Genomic DNA, 19832 nt, shown 5'->3' on the forward strand with positions numbered 1-19832 from the left:
CATTGTAGCACCCGATTTTAAGAACAAAACCAGATACACACCGCATGTGAGTCCCAGATGATTACTTACAGATAAGTCCTTAGGGAGAGGAATCTAGAGCACCATAAAAACAACCCAATGCTCTAGCCCCCTTATTCCATGTTGCCAAAAAGCATCTTTTAGTGTTTATTGCATATACCATTAGTCAAGTTACAAGATCATGGTTGTAGTTGAGCACTAGCATCATACTACCCAATGCAATACCCCATAGGTAACAAGGTACAAGTACAAAAGACTAGGATATCCTTAGTGGTAGTCAAGGTAGACACATGCAGTATGAATTAAATGATTAAAGGTGTATAGGACAACAAGGAAGATCCCATGCTATACTTGCCTTAAACACCGATCCTTTGGCAAGCTTTAATCTTCAACGTTCTTCTTCTTCTTCTTCTTCTTGATCACCACGTATATCTCACCGATTGGACTTAATCATAAAGCACCACACAAGCATCCATACAATCACACACAAAGCAAACAATAGAACTAAATTAGAATAGTACACCAATCATAGAAAAATAAGCGAAAGAGTTTGAAATACGATTCTACGCATCGCTACGAACACACAGACGCGAGAGGCACGCTAATCGGAGCTATGGTTAAAAAGATACAACTACCGGGAGATCTACTCATAAAAGAAAATATAAAACTATTAGCTTCATGTGTTTTAAACATATATAAGATATTTTATATATAATATAAATTAAGTCAAATTTAAGTTTGAGTTATCATACTAAAGTAAAACAAATCATATTTTATTTATAAGACCCAGTTGCGTAATTATTATTCAAATTAGAGTTAAAACAATGAAATTCTAGAAATAATGATATGATAAACATCGTTACTAATGCGTAGTTTATGTTGTTATGAATCCAACGCAACTTGAATGGGCTAAAACAGAGTTAAAACGTAGAAGATATGATTTAAACAAGATTTTCTTTAATAAAATAATAGATTAAATTTAATCATGAATTTTAAAAGCTGATAACACATCTAATAGTAGTATAAACATGTAGGAAACGTAAATACAAACCTAACGCAACTTGAACGGGTCAAATCTGAGTTAAAACGGAAAAGTTATGGCTAAAACAAAATCAATGGCAAATTTGTAAATAAGTGAAAACGTATTTTTGAAGTCAACCGAGAAAAATACTCTTTTTAAAAGAACAAGGCGTAATCTACGGATTACGCAATGGACCATGGGTTTAAAAACGGAAAACCATTAGGACTCTTTTGCAATACAGCCACGCGAAGGGGTATCTTTGCTTTTGGGCCGTCGGATTTGATTTGGACGGCTGAGATGGAATCAGGCGGTGGAAAAAAACGTGGTTGGCCGGAACAGTAGCCGGCGCGGTGGCGCGCCATGGCCGGCGATAGAGCTCGGCGACGAAGCAAAGAAACGGCCTTAGAGGCCACGGTTTTTGACGGGGAAGCCACGGGAGAGTAGAGGAGCTCGAGGCGAGCTCACCTAGCTGCTTCCCGCGGAGGATTGCGGGTCCGTGGTTGCGTGGAGAGGAGAACAGCGTGCGGCTTGGCTGGCGGCGGCTATGGCGGCACTAGGGTAGCACGGGCATTGCGGTGGGATTCAATTAGGTGAGGCGAGGGCGGCACGACGGGGTGCGGCTCGGCTTATATGGGACCGGGCTGCTTGGCGTGCACGGCAATGACGCGCGGCGGGGCATGCGCGGACTCCCAAGCGATGGCGGCGGTGGAGTCCGTCTCAGGTATGAGCGGAAGGAGAGGGGCAAAGCTGACAGGCTAGGCCGCAACGTCAGCAACACAGGGCACGGGTCGGGCTGTCAGTGAGCCTTCACGAGGGAGAGGGGAGGCGGCGCGGGCGTGTGCTTGCTGGGCTGCGGGGTTGGGCTGCAAAAGCGGCCAAGCAGGAGGGGAGGAGGCTGAACCGGCCAGCTACGGTGTTGGCTGCGAATCTGGGCTGCTAAGGGACTGAGCCGACGCGGGCCACGCGAGAAAAAGCAGAGGAGGAGAAGCTATGGGCCTGCGCGCCAACTCGGCCCACGTGGGGGTGAAAAAGAAAAGGATGGCCTTCGGGCCAGAGAGAGGGAGGAGAGTTTTCTTCATTTTTTTTCAAAACCCTTTTCTTTTCCTTTTCTATTTGTTTTCTTTTCTTATTTCAAATCCAATTCAAATACAAATCAGATTTGAATATGGTTTTCAGATACACTCTTCAATTCAAATAAAATGAACAATTTTAGTAAATTTTCAAACATAAATTTCCACAATTCTTTTATTTTCAAATTTTCTTTTTCCCTCTTTTCTTTTCCTTCAAAGCCATTTTCAATCTCATTTCCAAAATGCAATTCAAATCATTTTGAATTTTGATTCAAACCACTCAATCAATAAATCAAATGCTCCGGCATGTATGCACAACCATGTTGCTACCTTATGATGAGTTTTAATTTAATGAAATTTTTTTTCCTATATTTCATGAGCACAAAATTCAGAAATAAATCATTTTAAACCAATTTTCAAAAGAGGCAAATTTTAGTGTGTTACAATTCTACCCCCTTATGATGAAGCTCGTCACCGAGATTCGGAAGACGTCGACTAAGAGATAGAAACACTCCGTCTTTGGATTCTTCTTTACTTCCTCGTGCAGTTCCATCTTCTTCATAAGGATCCCACTTTATTTTGCATACCTGTTATCCTTACTCCAAGTAACTTATCAAACTGATTCTGAGATTCTGACAGGTACCTTGAACAATTCTTAGGTAACTCTAATCACTAGGCCACCTTTCCTTTTTAGTCTATAGTATCAATTCTCTTTCTTAGAATATTCACCTTCCAACGAAGCCTGATGAATCTCTTGGTCAGGAGAAAATTCTACTACCAACCTTCAAAACATTAATGATTCCGACCAAGTTGCTCAAACTTGGAATAGAATTCTTAGTCCTTGGTGTCATCCGAACCTTCTTAGCACAACTCTCCATTGCTAAGGGCATCGGCCATGACTTTTGCTTCTCCAAGTGATAGCACTTTTCCAAGTCATAATCAATCTCATTCCAACGAAGATACCACAAGCTCAAGACCAACTTGGTGAAGATGTCCTATAGATTCTTGTGATCCTCCTAAATGTCACTTTTACTTCCAAGAAGATATTACTTCCATGCTTCATAATGGATAACCCTAGATAACATGTTAGGTAGTTTAACTCACGCTTACTTAGCTGACTTAATGAACAAGCCACTACATTTCTTCTCGTATAAGGACACATCCCACACCTTGACAAGGTGCATCATTGTAGCTATAAAACTCTTGTCCTGATCGGACAAAGTTAATACATAGGTTTTACTTCAACCTCTTCTTGGACTCCTTCAAACACTTAGCTGATGTCTTTTGATCCAACTAACTTAAAACTTCTTCAGCAGCTCTACCAATATCTTGAGGATCTCGGATAATTTCCCTTGAACCAAAACTCACTTTCTAACTTGGTAAATCATTGAGATGTTCCGAGTCTCCATTGAATCAACTATAAATGTCCAATATCTCCTTCCTACGTCATCCATACCAACCCATCCTAGGTATGTTGAAGATTATACCCCCAATTGATAATAGCTCGAAGAGAAGGTCAATTCTTGATGAATACATCAGTTACTTGTAGATGACCCAACAAATTTATCCATCTGCGCTGGATGATGATCTCTTATCTAGAGGCATAACCTATACTTCCAAGTGAAACTCTAGAGCATATGAAACCTTCGTCTTGCAACTTCTTTAGCTTGGCTACCCCCCTTAAGAAAAGCTAAACTAAGGGACACCAAGCATAGCTTGCACATTCTTTTAGATGAGCTAACTAGTATCAAGATGTTCTGACATCCCAACGATACTCTTGTGTATGGGCAAGAACAAGAAACCTAAAATTCCTCGTGACATGAAAAACAACAGCACAATAAAACAGATGTAACTCTTATTCTGTTAATCCAATGATATTGTAGCTTATACCGTTGGAAATCTTATCAAATTCTCCACAACTTCCTTATAGAACACTTTTCCAAATTCTATAGTTTACTTGGTCAAAAATAGTGCACAAGAGAAACTGCTCCAAGTTCCAAACAGCACAAATGCATCACCTTGTGATTTTTGTATCTCCATAACCAAAATAGCTATCAAGCTGATTCTTGCGCTCAGAGAAAGATATTGAAGTCTACTATTGTCCAAAATTTTCTCATGATTTTTTCTCATCCAAGATTAGAGATATAAGACGAAGGGTGCAGGCTGCTCCGAAAAGACAGGATAGATGAAACAGAAGAATACCATATCCCAACTATTTATTTCACTAATCCTTATACCTTAGGCCTATAAGCTAAATGAAATTGTGGGAACACCTAACAAGGTCATTGCAATCATTACAAAGATGCAAAACAATCATAAGGATTATGACAATTCAACAAGCAATAAAGATGCACAATTCAATCATGGACTCAACTTGCGATACTATCATCCTTATTGTACTAGGGGTAACAACCCTAAGACTCATCTTCAGATTACGCAAGAAGGTGATGAGGAATAGTTCTAAAAGCATATCAAATCAAGGAGTAAAGATGAGAACAAAGACTTTAAAATAAGCACCAAGGTAGAGATGAATAGCAAGGGTAGAGATATAGTAGAGAAAAAATATCAAGGTTCATAGAGCAAGGGTTTTATAGCAATTTCAAAACCTTAAGACGGGCAATTTCTAGCTAGGCTTGCGTCCTACAGTCAGCATTGCTCTGATACCACATTGTAGCACCCGATTTTAAGAACAAAACCAGATACACACCGCATGTGAGTCCCAGATGATTACTTACAGATAAGTCCTTAGGGAGAGGAATCTAGAGCACCATAAAAACAACCCAATGCTCTAGCCCCCTTATTCCATGTTGCCAAAAAGCATCTTTTAGTGTTTATTGCATATACCATTAGTCAAGTTACAAGATCATGGTTGTAGTTGAGCACTAGCATCATACTACCCAATGCAATACCCCATAGGTAACAAGGTACAAGTACAAAAGACTGGGATATCCTTAGTGGTAGTCAAGGTAGACACATGCAGTATGAATTAAATGATTAAAGGTGTATAGGACAACAAGGAAGATCCCATGCTATACTTGCCTTAAACACCGATCCTTCGGCAAGCTTTAATCTTCAACGTTCTTCTTCTTCTTCTTGATCACCACGTATATCTCACCGATTGGACTTAATCATAAAGCACCACACAAGCATCCATACAATCACACACAAAGCAAACAATAGAACTAAATTAGAATAGTACACCAATCATAGAAAAATAAGCGAAAGAGTTTGAAATACGATTCTACGCATCGCTACGAACACACAGACGCGAGAGGCACGCTAATCGGAGCTATGGTTAAAAAGATACAACTACCGGGAGATCTACTCATAAAAGAAAATATAAAACTATTAGCTTCATGTGTTTTAAACATATATAAGATATTTTATATATAATATAAATTAAGTCAAATTTAAGTTTGAGTTATCATACTAAAGTAAAACAAATCATATTTTATTTATAAGACCCAGTTGCGTAATTATTATTCAAATTAGAGTTAAAACAATGAAATTCTAGAAATAATGATATGATAAACATCGTTACTAATGCGTAGTTTATGTTGTTATGAATCCAACGCAACTTGAATGGGCTAAAACGGAGTTAAAACGTAGAAGATATGATTTAAACAAGATTTTCTTTAATAAAATAATAGATTAAATTTAATCATGAATTTTAAAAGCTGATAACACATCTAATAGTAGTATAAACATGTAGACAACGTAAATACAAACCTAACGCAACTTGAATGGGTCAAATCTGAGTTAAAACGGAAAAGTTATGGCTAAAACAAAATCAATGGCAAATCTGTAAATAAGTGAAAACGTATTTTTGAAGTCAACCGAGAAAAATACTCTTTTTAAAAGAACAAGGCATAATCTACGGATTACGCAATGGACCATGGGTTTAAAAACGGAAAACCATTAGGACTCTTTTGCAATACAGCCACGTGAAGGGGTATCTTTGCTTTTGGGCCGTCGGATTTGATTTGGACGGCCGAGATGGAATCAGGCGGTGGAAAAAAACGTGGTTGGCCGGAACAGTAGCCGGCACGGTGGCGCGCCATGGCCGGCGATAGAGCTCGGCGACGAAGCAAAGAAACGGCCTTAGAGGCCACGGTTTTTGACGGGGAAGCCACGGGAGAGTAGAGGAGCTCGAGGCGAGCTCACCTAGCTGCTTCCCGCAGAGGATTGCGGGTCCGTGGTTGCGTGGAGAGGACAACAGCGTGCGGCTTGGCTAGCGGCGGCTATGGCGGCGGTAGGGTAGCACGGGCATTGCGGTGGGATTCAATCAGGTGAGGCGAGGGCGGCACGACGGGGTGCGGCTCGGCTTATATGGGACCGGGCTGCCTGGCGTGCACGGCAACGATGCGCGGCGGGGCATGCGCGGACTCCCAAGCGATGGCGGCGGCGGAGTCCATCTCAGGTACGAGCGGAAGGAGAGGGGCAAAGCTGACAGGCTAGGCCACAACGTCAGCAACACAGGGCACGGGTCGGGTTGTCAGTGAGCCTTCACGAGGGAGAGGGGAGGCGGCGCGGGCGTGTGCTTGCTGGGCTGCGGGGTTGGGCTGCAAAAGCGGCCAAGCAGGAGGGGAGGAGGCTGAACCGGCCAGCTACGGTGTTGGCTGCGAATCTGGGCTGCTAAGGGACTGAGCCAACGCGGGCCACGCGAGAAAAAGCAGAGGAGGAGAAGCTATGGGCATGCGCGCCAACTCGGCCCACGTGGGGGTGAAAAAGAAAAGGATGGCCTTCGGGCCAGAGAGAGGGAGGAGAGTTTTCTTCATTTTTTTTTCAAAACCCTTTTCTTTTCCTTTTCTATTTGTTTTCTTTTCTTATTTCAAATCCAATTCAAATACAAATCAGATTTGAATATGGTTTTCAGATACACTCTCAATTCAAATAAAATGAACAATTTTAGTAAATTTTCAAACATAAATTTCCACAATTCTTTTATTTTCAAATTTTCTTTTTCCCTCTTTTCTTTTACTTCAAAGCCATTTTCAATCTCATTTCCAAAATGCAATTCAAATCATTTTGAATTTTGATTCAAACCACTCAATCAATAAATCAAATGCTCCGGCATGTATGCACAACCATGTTGCTACCTTATGATGAGTTTTAATTTAATGAAAAATTTTTTCCTATATTTCATGAGCACAAAATTCAGAAATAAATCATTTTAAACCAATTTTCAAAAGAGGCAAATTTTAGTGTGTTACAATTCTACCCCTTATGATGAAGCTCGTCACCGAGATTCGGAAGACGTCGACTAAGAGATAGAAACACTCCGTCTTTGGATTCCTCTTTACTTCCTCGTGCAGTTCCATCTTCTTCATAAGGATCCCACTTTATTTTGCATACCTGTTATCCTTACTCCAAGTAACTTATCAAACTGATTCTGAGATTCTGACAGGTACCTTGAACAATTCTTAGGTAACTCTAATCACTAGGCCACCTTTCCTTTTTAGTCTATAGTATCAATTCTCTTTCTTAGAATATTCACCTTCCAACAAAGCCTGATGAATCTCTTGGTCAGGAGAAAATTCTACTACCAACCTTCAAAACATTAATGATTCCGACCAAGTTGCTCAAACTTGGAATAGAATTCTTAGTCCTTGGTGTCATCCGAACCTTCTTAGCACAACTCTCCATTGCTAAGGGCATCGGCCATGACTTTTGCTTCTCCAAGTGATAGCACTTTTCCAAGTCATAATCAATCTCATTCCAACGAAGATACCACAAGCTCAAGACCAACTTGGTGAAGATGTCCTATAGATTCTTGTGATCCTCCTAAATGTCACTTTTACTTCCAAGAAGATATTACTTCCATGCTTCATAATGGATAACCCTAGATAACATGTTAGGTAGTTTAACTCACGCTTACTTAGCTGACTTAATGAACAAGCCACTACATTTCTTCTCGTATAAGGACACATCCCACACCTTGACAAGGTGCATCATTGTAGCTATAAAACTCTTGTCCTGATCGGACAAAGTTAATACATAGGTTTTACTTCAACCTCTTCTTGGACTCCTTCAAACACTTAGCTGATGTCTTTTGATTATTCAAATTAGAGTTAAAACAATGAAGTTCTAGAAATAGTGATATGATAAACATCGTTACTAATGCGTAGTTTATGTTGTTATGAATCCAACGCAATTTGAATGGGCTAAAACGGAGTTAAAACGTAGAAGAATTGATTTAAACAAGATTTTCTTTAATAAAATTATAGATTAAATCTAATCATGAATTTTAAAAGTTGATAACACATCTAACAGTAGTATAAACATGTAGACAACGTAAATTCGAACCTAACGTAATTTGAATGGGTCAAATCGAAGTTAAAACGGAAAAGTTATGGCTAAAACAAAATTAGTGGCAAATCTGTAAATAAGTGAAAACATATTTTTGAAGTCAACCGAGAAAAATACGCTTTTTAAAAGTACAAGGCGTAATCTATGGATTACGCAATGGACCGCGGGTTTAAAAATGGAAAACCAGAAGGACTCTTTTGCAACACAGCCACGCGACGGGGTATCTTTGCTTTTGGGCCGTCGGATTTGATTTGGATGGCCGAGATGGAATCGGGCGGTGGAAAAAAAACGTGGCCGGCTGGAACAGTAGCCGGCGCGGTGGCGCGCCATGGCCTGTGACAGAGCTTGGCGGCGAAGCAAAGAAACGGCCTTAGAGGCCATAGTTTTCGACGGGGAAGCCACGGGAGAGTAGAGGAGGTCGAGGCGAGCTCACCTAGCTGCTTCCCACCGAGGATTGCGGGTCCGTGGTGGCGTGGAGAGGACGGCAGCGTGCGGCTTGGCGGGCGGCGGCTATGGTGGCTTTAGGGTAGCTCAGGCGTTGCGGTGGGCTTCAATCGGGTGAGGCGAGGGCGGCACGACGGGGTGCGGCTCGGCTTATATGGGACCGGGCTGCTTGGCGTGCATGGCAATGACGCGGGGCGGGTTGTGCGCGGACTCCCAGGCGATGGCAGCGGCGGAGTCCGTCTCAGGTACGGGCGGAAGGAGAGGGGCGGAGCTGACAGGCGGGGCCGCAACGTCAGCAACACAGGGCGCGGGTCGGGTTGTCAGTGAGCCTTCACGAGGGAGAGGGGAGGCGGCGCGGGCGTGTGCTTGCTGGGCTGCGGGGTTGGGCTGCAAAAGCAGCCGAGTAGGAGGGGAGGAGACTGGGTCGGCCAGCTATGGTGTTGGCTGCGAATCTGGGCCGCTGCGGGACTGAGCCGACGCGGGCCACGTGAGAAAAAGCGGAGGAGAAGGTGTGGGCCTGCGCGCCAACTCGGCCCACGCGGGGGTGAAAAAGAAAAGGATGGCCTTCGGACCAGAGAGAGGGAGGAGAGTTTTCTTCATTTTTTTCAAAAACTTTTCTTTTCCTTTTCTATTTGTTTTCTTTTCTTATTTCAAATCCAATTCAAATACAAATCATATTTGAATATGGTTTTCAGATACACTCTTCAATTCAAATAAAATGAACAATTTTAGTAAATTTTCAAACATAAATTTCCACAATTCTTTTATTTTCAAATTTTCTTTTTCCCTATTTTCTTTTACTTCAAAGCCATTTTCAATCTCATTTCCAAAAGCAATTCAAACCAGTTTGAATTTTGATTCAAACCACTCAATCAATAAATCAAATGCTCCGGCATGTATGTACAACCATGTTGCTACCTTATGATGAGTTTTAATTTAATGAAATTTTTTGTTTTTCTATATTTCATGAGCACAAAATTCAGAAATAAATCATTTGAAACCTATTTTCAAAAGAGGCAAATTTTATGGTGTTATATTTTTTCTAGAAAATAATCCACCTCCACAATTATGAAAGTATTCCCAGCTAACACTAAAATTTCATCGATATTACCCACTTATGCCATCAGGATAATAGTATGAAAATGTCCACTCATATTATTCATCAAAGCTACCTACCACCGTATATTTTTAAAACATGAGAAGTAGCCCTTTATAATCTGTATCTAACTTATCCTTCTCTGTTTTTTAAAAGTCCCCAGTTACTCCTGTATCTACTTCTAAATGGTCCACTTCAACCACCACTAATAGTATAGAAAAAAAAACTACCTCAAATCAAAGTTATACATGTTTTACATATATCAATGCACCATTGATGCAGTAAGTATATTTCATTCCAAATTCAACTATGCACTTATCAAACACACAATAAAGGCTACACAATGAGGAAGCAATTAGTAGGGATAGAAAAGCATACGTATACAACAATTTCTAATAAAATTATCTCTTACCCCGATAAAGATTGTGGAGTATAATGTAAATAAGTAATAGTGCTTCTACACGACCATAAAACTACTTCCATTCATTATTACACCAGGATTGATGTCATGATGTCTTACTAACATGGACTCTCGGTTGCTAGCCTTTGACTTGTGGGTGCCTGGGCCGGCCAAGAGTATGATAATGGGGTGCTTTTTTAAAATCAACAGTTAATAAGGAAGATATTCCTAAATATCATTGTTTCAGTAATTAACAACTAGTTTATCATTTTTAATACAGTCTACCATATTTTTTTCTATGGTTTCGCTAAGATCTTTGTAAGGTAGTAACTATACTGTAACACACTTTCCAACTATTTTCCTTAATACTGAAATCAAGGAATTCTTCATTGTTTTTAAAGTATTCTTTTTATCAATTTTATTTAATATTTCCGATGGAAATCCGACTACTAATTTCATATATAATTCAGAATTTAGAAACTTATGGACTGTATATTTTGTTTAATCTTGACATATTGATATCATAACATGATATATCATTGAGCAAAGTTCTTACATCTTGCCTATTAGCATTGGAATTACTTGCCCATCAGGATGAATGTGATGGATCTTTGAAATCCCCTTTTTTAAGATGTTTCATGACATTGACACGTGTGTACAATCACTAGCACAAAAATGATTTTAGGAGACAACCAGTTTTACAGAGGCGACACTTTTTACGCCCGTCTCCATAAATGATTTTAGGAGACCTGAGATTATAGGAGGCACCAGCAAAATTAGCCTGTCTCTGAAAAATGATTTTCAGAGGCAGCCCACTTAAGAAACCCACCTGTAAAAATCAATTTTCAAAGATGGCCTTCTTACATCGGCCGACTATCAAAACAGAAGGCCCAATAAAAAACCTTAAACACCATGTTGTTCGCCTCAACCCTAAGTCCCTAACCCGACACAGCCTCTATGAGACTATAAAGTTGAAAATTTTTCTTGGATAAATGATTTCAAATGAAAAAAATTGTCAACTACAAAGTTGTATAGCTCTATGAGATCTAAAACTTTGCTGTATGCCGTTTCTAGATTTGAGGTCATTTGAAAATTATGAATTTCCATATGTGAGGACTTCAAACTAAACTTTGAGGTCATAGATCATTTCAAATAAAAAGGTTCTCAACTGCAATATTTTATATCTTTTTTAGATTTATAACTTTGGTTTTTGTCTCTCCAATCCAGGTCGGTTGGAAAAACACAAAAAAATTGAATTTTAAAATGTGAGAACTTCAAACAAAATTTGTGGATTTAAATGATTGCAAATGAAAAAGTTGTCAACTACAGAGCTGTAGATCACTTCGAGTTATAAAACTTTGATATAAAGTTTGTCTTCATCTAACTTTGTTTTAAAATTTTATAAATTTCACTGTGTTGAATCTATTTTTAGAGACCGCTCTAGATCCATTCACCTCTACAAATTGATTTCTAGAGACAGCTCTGGATCCAGTTTCCTCACGAAATACATTTTTAGAGACGGCTAGATCTAGAGTCGCCACTAGAGATAGGGGCATTTTTAGAGGCGGCTGAAAATACCAGCCGCCTCTAATTATGGTTTTTTAGAGGGAAAACCCATTTTTTGAGGCAGATTTTGATTGAGCCACCTCTAATAGAAAAGGCTCCTTTGCTAAAAAATAATTTTTGTAGTAGTTAATGAATCACTCTTGCACAATGGCTGAGACGTTTATCTTTAAAAGCTTTTGAATTAATATTTATATATACCAATATTTTTTAAAAATGTGATGGATAAACTCTCTTTCATAATGGCAAATATGTGTAATTTATTTACAAATTTAGAGCTTACTTTTGATTATCCTTAATTATGGCAGATTTGGTAATTTAGATTCACATTTTAGAGTGACTTTGTATTATTCACCATAAAGGCAATTCACCATAAAGGCAAGTAGCAAACATGCCTGTTTGTTGCAATCGATTGTAGCTACCAATAATGGGCTTAATTGGGCGAGACATAACCTTTTTCAATTAAATCTCAAGGCCTATATATATTATTTTGGAGTCATGGACTTATTTTTGATGCAGATTGATGTGAAAGTTCTATATTCATACTCCCTTCGTCCAGTAAAGAATACAATTTTCGTTTTTCGATAAGTCAAACAGTTTAAGCTTCAACTAAATTTATATAAAAAGCACTAATATTAATGATACAAGATAAGTATCATTAGATTAGTTATAAAATATTTTTTATAATAAATTTATTTGGAGACATAAACGTTAATACTATTTACTATAAACTTGGTCAAATTTAAACTATTTTGAGCAGCACGGATCTCATAATTGCATTGTTTTGTGAACGGATCTCATAGGGGTGAATGTGCATGTGTTGTTGTACAGTGTAATTTGCAAAAAAAAAGGTTAAGAGAACTGCCAGTTTAAATACATGATTTCTACTACCGCCAGTAAAGATGTATTTTCACTGGCGGTTCATAGTCATGGGTCCACAATTTTATTTCTTTTGGTGCCTATTCATTATGAGCCGCTAGTAAAAAAATTATAACCGTTATATATGGATGCCGAATAATATGGAGGCCTCGTTGATATATATATACTCCCGGCCATCCCAAAGTGAATAAAATTCTCACTTCATGGCCAATCAAATTATTCTGAGTTTAACAAAATCTATATAAAAATACTAATATTTATGATACAAAATATAAAGATTATTAGATTAGCTATGAAATATATTTTTATAGTAAATTTACTTAGAGATGGAAATGTTGTTACTATTTTCCAAAGTAGGTCAAGTCTATGGAAGTTTGAATCATCCCAAACGTACAATGACATTATTTTGGGGACTGAGGGAGCACTTACCAATCATCCCGCATGTGTGGGATGGTGCGCGACGCCCTCCAGGTGATGCCGTCAGTTGTGCTTCTCTCACCGATGCTGTACTTGGTGTTGTTGTTGATGATCGCCTCGAGCCGCGCATTCATGGCCTGGATCCTCCTGGAGAGGGCGAAGCGGACGCAGAGGTGAGTGCGGAAGTTGACCAGTATAGCCCATTAGGAGAACCTGTTAAGAAAGCCGGAGCGGAAATCCAAGCTTCTGGTAATTTATTCAATTACTTGTACTTGAACTGTTTTTTCTTTCTTTGTTGAGTTATTTATTTCTCTTTTGGTATGTTGGTTATCACCAACTCCGCCGAAGCTCGAGCCCAGTTCCGCCCAAAGCGCTGCGCCACGGCGAAGCGGCCGGACAGATCGCCCTTGAGGTAGAAGTCGTCGACGGGGTCCTCGGCCTCGAAAGCCACCTCGCGGATCTGGGACGCCAGCACCCGGACGAGGCGGCTGCCATCGTGCCGGCTGCGCAGGTCGGCCTCGTGGACCAAGGCCTGCAGCCACATGAGGTTGTCGCTCAAGCTCTCGATCTTTCCGCCCACCGCGGCAAGCGTCTGCGCCTCCGTTAACGCAACGTCCTTCAGCTTGGTGAGCAGCGGCCCCACGATCGCGTCGGCCATCTCTCCCCCTCTCCGATCACAACAAGCACGGTGCGGCAGCAGGGGGTGCTGAACTGACACCAGTGCTGTATTGAGCAGAGGCAGCCTAACTATTATTTATAGGCCTTTTCAGTGAGCGTATGTGTTGAGACTTGCGGTCTCAGACAGTGTGGAGGAGGTAGAGGCCTCCGCCCGCCAAGCGTTGCCCTCAGGCGGAGGCTCGGGAGACAGGCACGACAAGTGGGCGTGCAGGGAAATGGCACGTAAAACTAGGGTTTCATTAACTCACCTTCCAACCCCTGTACTGTTACAAGTGTTTCCTATTTATAGGGCTCAACTACCACTTTACATTGTTTACAATAGTACACTTCAACTGCTACAGTATATTCTCGGAATATTCCACTACTCGCCTTTCCTCTCGAGGGTAATCTTGTCATGCCGCCCTTAGGTACTAGGCCTGCGCGATCAGCCGGCCCATCAAGCCTCAGGATTCGGCGACGGGCCTTTGGACCTCCGCCGTCGGTCTCCGCCTCTGGGACGCCGAGGCCGCAGACCCCCGATGCCCAGCATTGCCATCCTCCTGCTTGGGTCTCTGCCCCTACGAGCGGAGGCCGAACCGGTGCGCCCGCGCCGTCCACGAGCGCCTTCCTCTGCTTACCTGCACACACACGTAAGTAACGTTGGCACTTGATTAGCCTTGCAGCGGGGCGGCCTCCGCCCCCTCCGCCCGGAGACGCCTACGAGCTAACCGAGCGGAGGCTGCGCTAGGGTCACCTGCAGCGTCCTGCAAGCAATCTGAGAAACCGTCGTCTTTCTGGGTCTGGAGGCGTGGTAGCTGGGCCTTTGCTTAGGTAGTTGGTCGGAGACGTCTTTGCGAACTGCTGGCCACGTAGGTCTCCGCCACCCTTGGAGGCCGTGTTACAACAGTATGACAGTGGTGTGTGCAAAGGAGTTTGAGAGCACTACTGCGTTGACGGTTATCTGAGACGGTCAAAATTGATTTTCGGAGACGGATGGACTGTCGACCTCTGATTTAATGTCACTATAAATTAGAATTTGCAGAGGTGGCCTCAAAGCATAAGAGCGTTTGAGAGTGATGTTTGAGGAGGACGTTTGAGATTGGTGTCCGCGGAGGCAAGAACACATTTCAAAAAAAACGTATGCAGCTAGTTTAAGATTTCAAAAAAAACGTATGCAGCTAGTTTAAGTTAGTTGACTTGCCTTTTATAATTTTAGTCATCCTTCCAGCTATAAACAGATGCGGTAGCGTGAGTATACTTATCTATATAATATAAATAAATGAGTGCTTATCTATATAATATAAATTAATGAGTGGAAGATATAGTATAAATACATTGAACATTTCTGATCATAGAAAGATGCGAGAACTGTGAACGCACCAAAACGGCATATATTTGGAGAAAACCTCTGGTTTGTTGGACCTTTATGTGAAAAAATGGGTAGCTGTATATCTGATGTGACCTTTATGCGTTTATATACTGAATTACTGATAGCCTATCAAACAATGAACAATTTTGTTTAGATCACTAATATTGATAATATGTGATTGTTTTATTTTTCATTTCAAACAATTCTTTCCAACAAGAATACTCTAATTTGCACTTGAATTTAACATCAATAACATGTGGTTAGCTAGGAATTTTTTAATAGCCTTGATCTAGTTTACGATATCTCTCCATTCGAGGTCATTTAAAAAATTCAAAAACCTGAATTTCTAGATTTCAGACTTATGAGACCATAAGTTATTTAAGTGAAAAAAATTTAACCGCAATGTTCACCGGTGCAGCAAGGCTTTTTGCTCCCGGTTGGGAAACCCCTTTAGTCCCGGTTCCCAACCGGGAGCACCAATCCGGGACTAAAGGTACCCTCCTTTAGTCCCGGTTGAAAACACCAATCGGGAGTAAAGGGGCCTCCAGGCCTGGCCAGGGACCGCCATGGGGCAGGACATTGAGTCCCGGTTGGTGTTACCAACTGGGACTAAATGTCCCTCTTTTTTATTTCTTTTTTCTGGTTTCTATTTTTGGTTTCTTTTTTCATTTAATGATTAGTTTTGATATTAAAATACATTTTCGAATACGCTGCTAATAGTAATATATATGTGTACTTCGCACGCGTAAGTTTTCGTTCGAACTTTGTACATAAATAACAAACGAATATACGCGTACATGCATATATATATGATGATCATATATATACACACGTTATTTTATGTACATATAATATGTGCATACATATATATATATATATATATATATATATATATATATATATATATTACAAAGGTTTGACATATAAATTGTTTATGTCCTTAGCAATTCACTCCTCCAGATTTGGCATCCACGTTTCATTCGGGTCGTCATTGTAGAACTCGCCGTTGGGGTTGATGATGTGGTCATTTAGAAATCCTACTATAGTCTCTCGAATTGCTTTAAGTTGGTCAAGTCGTATGACTCTTTCCCTCAACCATTCAGTCTTCAATAAAAGTTAAAGGAAAAAGTATTAATATATATATATATATATATGTATGTGTATTGCTCATGTAATTACTTATACAAATGAGAGCAATAAAGAAATTGTAAATATACGATCGAAATAATATAAAGGAAAAAGTATTTATATACATACTTTGAGTTGCTCTTCAGGAGTTCTCTTTGAGTACGCCATGATGAACTCGCAAACATAGTATCCGCAGTAGTTGTTACCCTGCTCCTGCCTTAGAACCCACTTTTACGACAAAAAAATCAATTAGGGTGAATTGAAATCATCATATGGTGTTAATTGAATATAAATGTGTAGTTATAGTACTGACTTTGTGTGCGATTACACCCAGTGGCGTTTTGCAATGTTTCATTTTTTGTTCATCAATGAACCTTTTCCAAACCCTACTCCCAATAAAATAAAAAAATAATTTAACCTTTAATAATTGTTGAGAGATCGGCGCCATTATATATATATGTTGTTATAGAGAAACTAAATTAATTACCCTTGTATAATATCTATCATGTCTTGATACTCCGTTTGCGGTTTTCTCAACGAGTCTAAGATTTTCAATCTACTATTGGCCATATCGATGACCATCAATATCCAGTGATTGCTGCATAAATATATATATATATATATATATATATATATATATATATATATATATATGTGTGTGTGTGTGTGTGTGTGTGTGTGTGTGTGTGAGAGAGAGAGAGAGAGAGAGAGAGAGAGAGGTAACTAGCTAGTAAGGAAATATTGATGTCCCATATATATGATCGACATTAATTACTTATAGTAACACTCACTTGAAGTTGTAGGGGAAGAGTATCTCCTTCTTGTCGCGTTGGTTCACTAAGAAATTCATGAGATTTCTCTCAGGTTGAGGCTTATAATCCTTCGGGGGGTTAGGGTGTTTGTATACGACATACGGATCAACGAACCCAACATCATTATCCTTTCTCTTTCTAAGTTTTGTCATCTCATATCTGCATACATGAAAATTGTGAATATATATATTGTGAATATATAAAAAAGAAATTATGAATATAGTAGAAAATAATCACACTTACAGACAATAGCAGCTAATGAGACTTTTGTCGAGAGAGTCCAGGTGGCATAGTTGGTGTAATTCTAGAAGCTCGACATAGATAATGTCATTGCCATGGAAGTAATGGTGGTTTCTAATTCTGACAGAAAGATAGATTTGTCCCGCATCAGATGCCAACATGTACCACCCGTTTAGCAGGTACATTTGCGTACCCAGTTCACCTAATTTCTCTGGGTTGTATAGACTCTGGCCTGGTACAAATTTCTTGTAAGGATCTACTTCCGGAGCAGATGGTCCTTCAGCGAGCACTTCGGCAAGGTTCAAACCAGTGTCCTCATAAAACCGAAGAAACGACTCATAGCCGTCTACCTTCTCTACTAAGTTTAAGTTTGAACCATATTCGTTAGGAACGACAAGGGGGGATTGATTGTTGCGATTGTTGTCCGAGTTGTGCAACACCTTTCCCTACTCTCTTCTTTTTTTGCGCCGCCTCATATGACTTGGTGAGAGAGCGGTCATAGTCCGATATCGGTTGTTTCGCGGCGCTCTTAAGAGAATCCCGTTTTTTTGTTCCAACTTCTTTCTTAGCTGATCTGGAGGTAGGAAGAAGTATGATGGCTCCAGGTTCTCCCTCGCTCGTCGTGCCTGTTTTGCACCTTCAAAGAAATCTGTCACTTCTTTTTGTACTGCATCCTTTAATTCCTGTTCACTTTTCTCATAAGATAGTTTTTGGGGAATAACTGGATGAGTATTTGCTTTCTGCTTCTTTGCCAGTGGGCAGGGCAATGGCTTCATTTGCGGGGCGGACCTCTTAGGGGCTGGCTTCCTTGGAGGCGGGGGAGGCGTTGGAGACCGCCTTGGAGGCAATGTAGACTTTGGAGGCGGCGGAGGCGTTAGAGACCTCGACGGAGGAGTTGTGGACTTCCTTGGAGGCGGCGGAGGAGTTGGAGATGGTGGGGATGCAGCAGTGCCTTCGAAGGCATCATCATTGCCCTGAGCACTATGATGGTCGGGAGAAGCAACAACTGGACTTTGGTTGGCGGAGGCCCTGCTTTGTGAGTACAAAAAATAATGAGATATAAGTAAATGCTTATTATTAGTCATGCCCATAGAAAATTATCATAAAATTGTTTTGTTAACTTTTGTCCGCACCTAATGTCTGCTGGCGGTGGAGCAGACGCCTCAAGGATAATGATGTAGCGCTTGCGCCACAGTATATATGCCTTCTCTGCTTCTCCTAGAGTCTTCTCTCCATCACCTCCAGGAATGTCAAGAGCTAGATCCTCATAACCTTTGCTCACTTTATCCACTGCGACCCTAGCATATCTAGGTTGTATTGGTGCCCCATGGATTCTTGGTGTCTTGGTAGGGTCTGGAGGAGTAAAAACACCGACAACGACCTTGATTGTGTCATTCCCCCTTGGAACATGTAGCTCAATTGATGTCATTGGAGTAGTGACATCATCCACGGGGAAGTGCAGCGCTGCATCATCTTGCTTTGGCAGCTCAGTGGAAGCGCAGCTGCTTTTCAACTAACTAGGGGGGCTAATATTAACATTCATTTCTGGCTCTGATGCCTGCCTCTGGGCACTCATTGCTATCTGCACTTGCTTTCTGATTTCTTCCTGCATTCTTGCTTCCATTGCTTTTTCTCACTCCTTTGCTTCAAGCACCATTTCCTCCAACATTGTCACCCGCGCTGCTTGCTCCTCCTTGCTTCTCTAGCGACTTCAGTAGGTTTCCCTGTCATTAGGGAAACCATGAACCCATGGAGTGTTGCGTCCTAAGCCTCTGGTTCGGCCAGTGTGTTCAGCAGTCCCGATGGCATACGTCAGCTCATCCTTCTCTCTATTGGGCTTGAACACACCAATCTCTTTAGCTTCTATAGCAAAAGCCAATCGGTATGTTGCTGTTTCGAGTTTTTGCCCATACACTGTCAGACCGGTCTGTGGGTCGATTCTTCCCCCATGATCGAAAAACCAATTCTTCGAGCGTGGGGGCCACTTGGCTGATTCTGGTTTGATCCCCTTGGCAATAATGTCCGCTTCCATTTTTTGCCACTTTGGAATGGCAGTATCGTAGCCACCTGATCCCATGTCATGGTGGTATACCTTTTTTCGGGCATTCTCTTGGTTCCTTCTCACCCGTGCCTCACCCTCTGCTGATGTCTTGTACTCTACGAAATCATTCCAATAGGGCCTCTGTTTCGAGATCGGGCCCGTAGCAGTATTGAAATTCGGTGTTTCGTTCTTCTTGATGTATGTGTTGTATAGGTGTTTCTTCCAAGTCTAGAATTGTGTGGCCATCTTCTTCATAGCCCACGATCGAACTAGCTCCTTCAATTCATCATCGTTGATATCATCATAATCATCCGCTTGCAACGTGAAATGGGCAAGGATATCATTCCAGAGCAAATTCTTGTCAACAT

This window comes from Miscanthus floridulus, chromosome 10, assembly GCF_019320115.1.
Source record: "Miscanthus floridulus cultivar M001 chromosome 10, ASM1932011v1, whole genome shotgun sequence".
Classification (NCBI taxonomy): Eukaryota; Viridiplantae; Streptophyta; class Magnoliopsida; order Poales; family Poaceae; genus Miscanthus; species Miscanthus floridulus.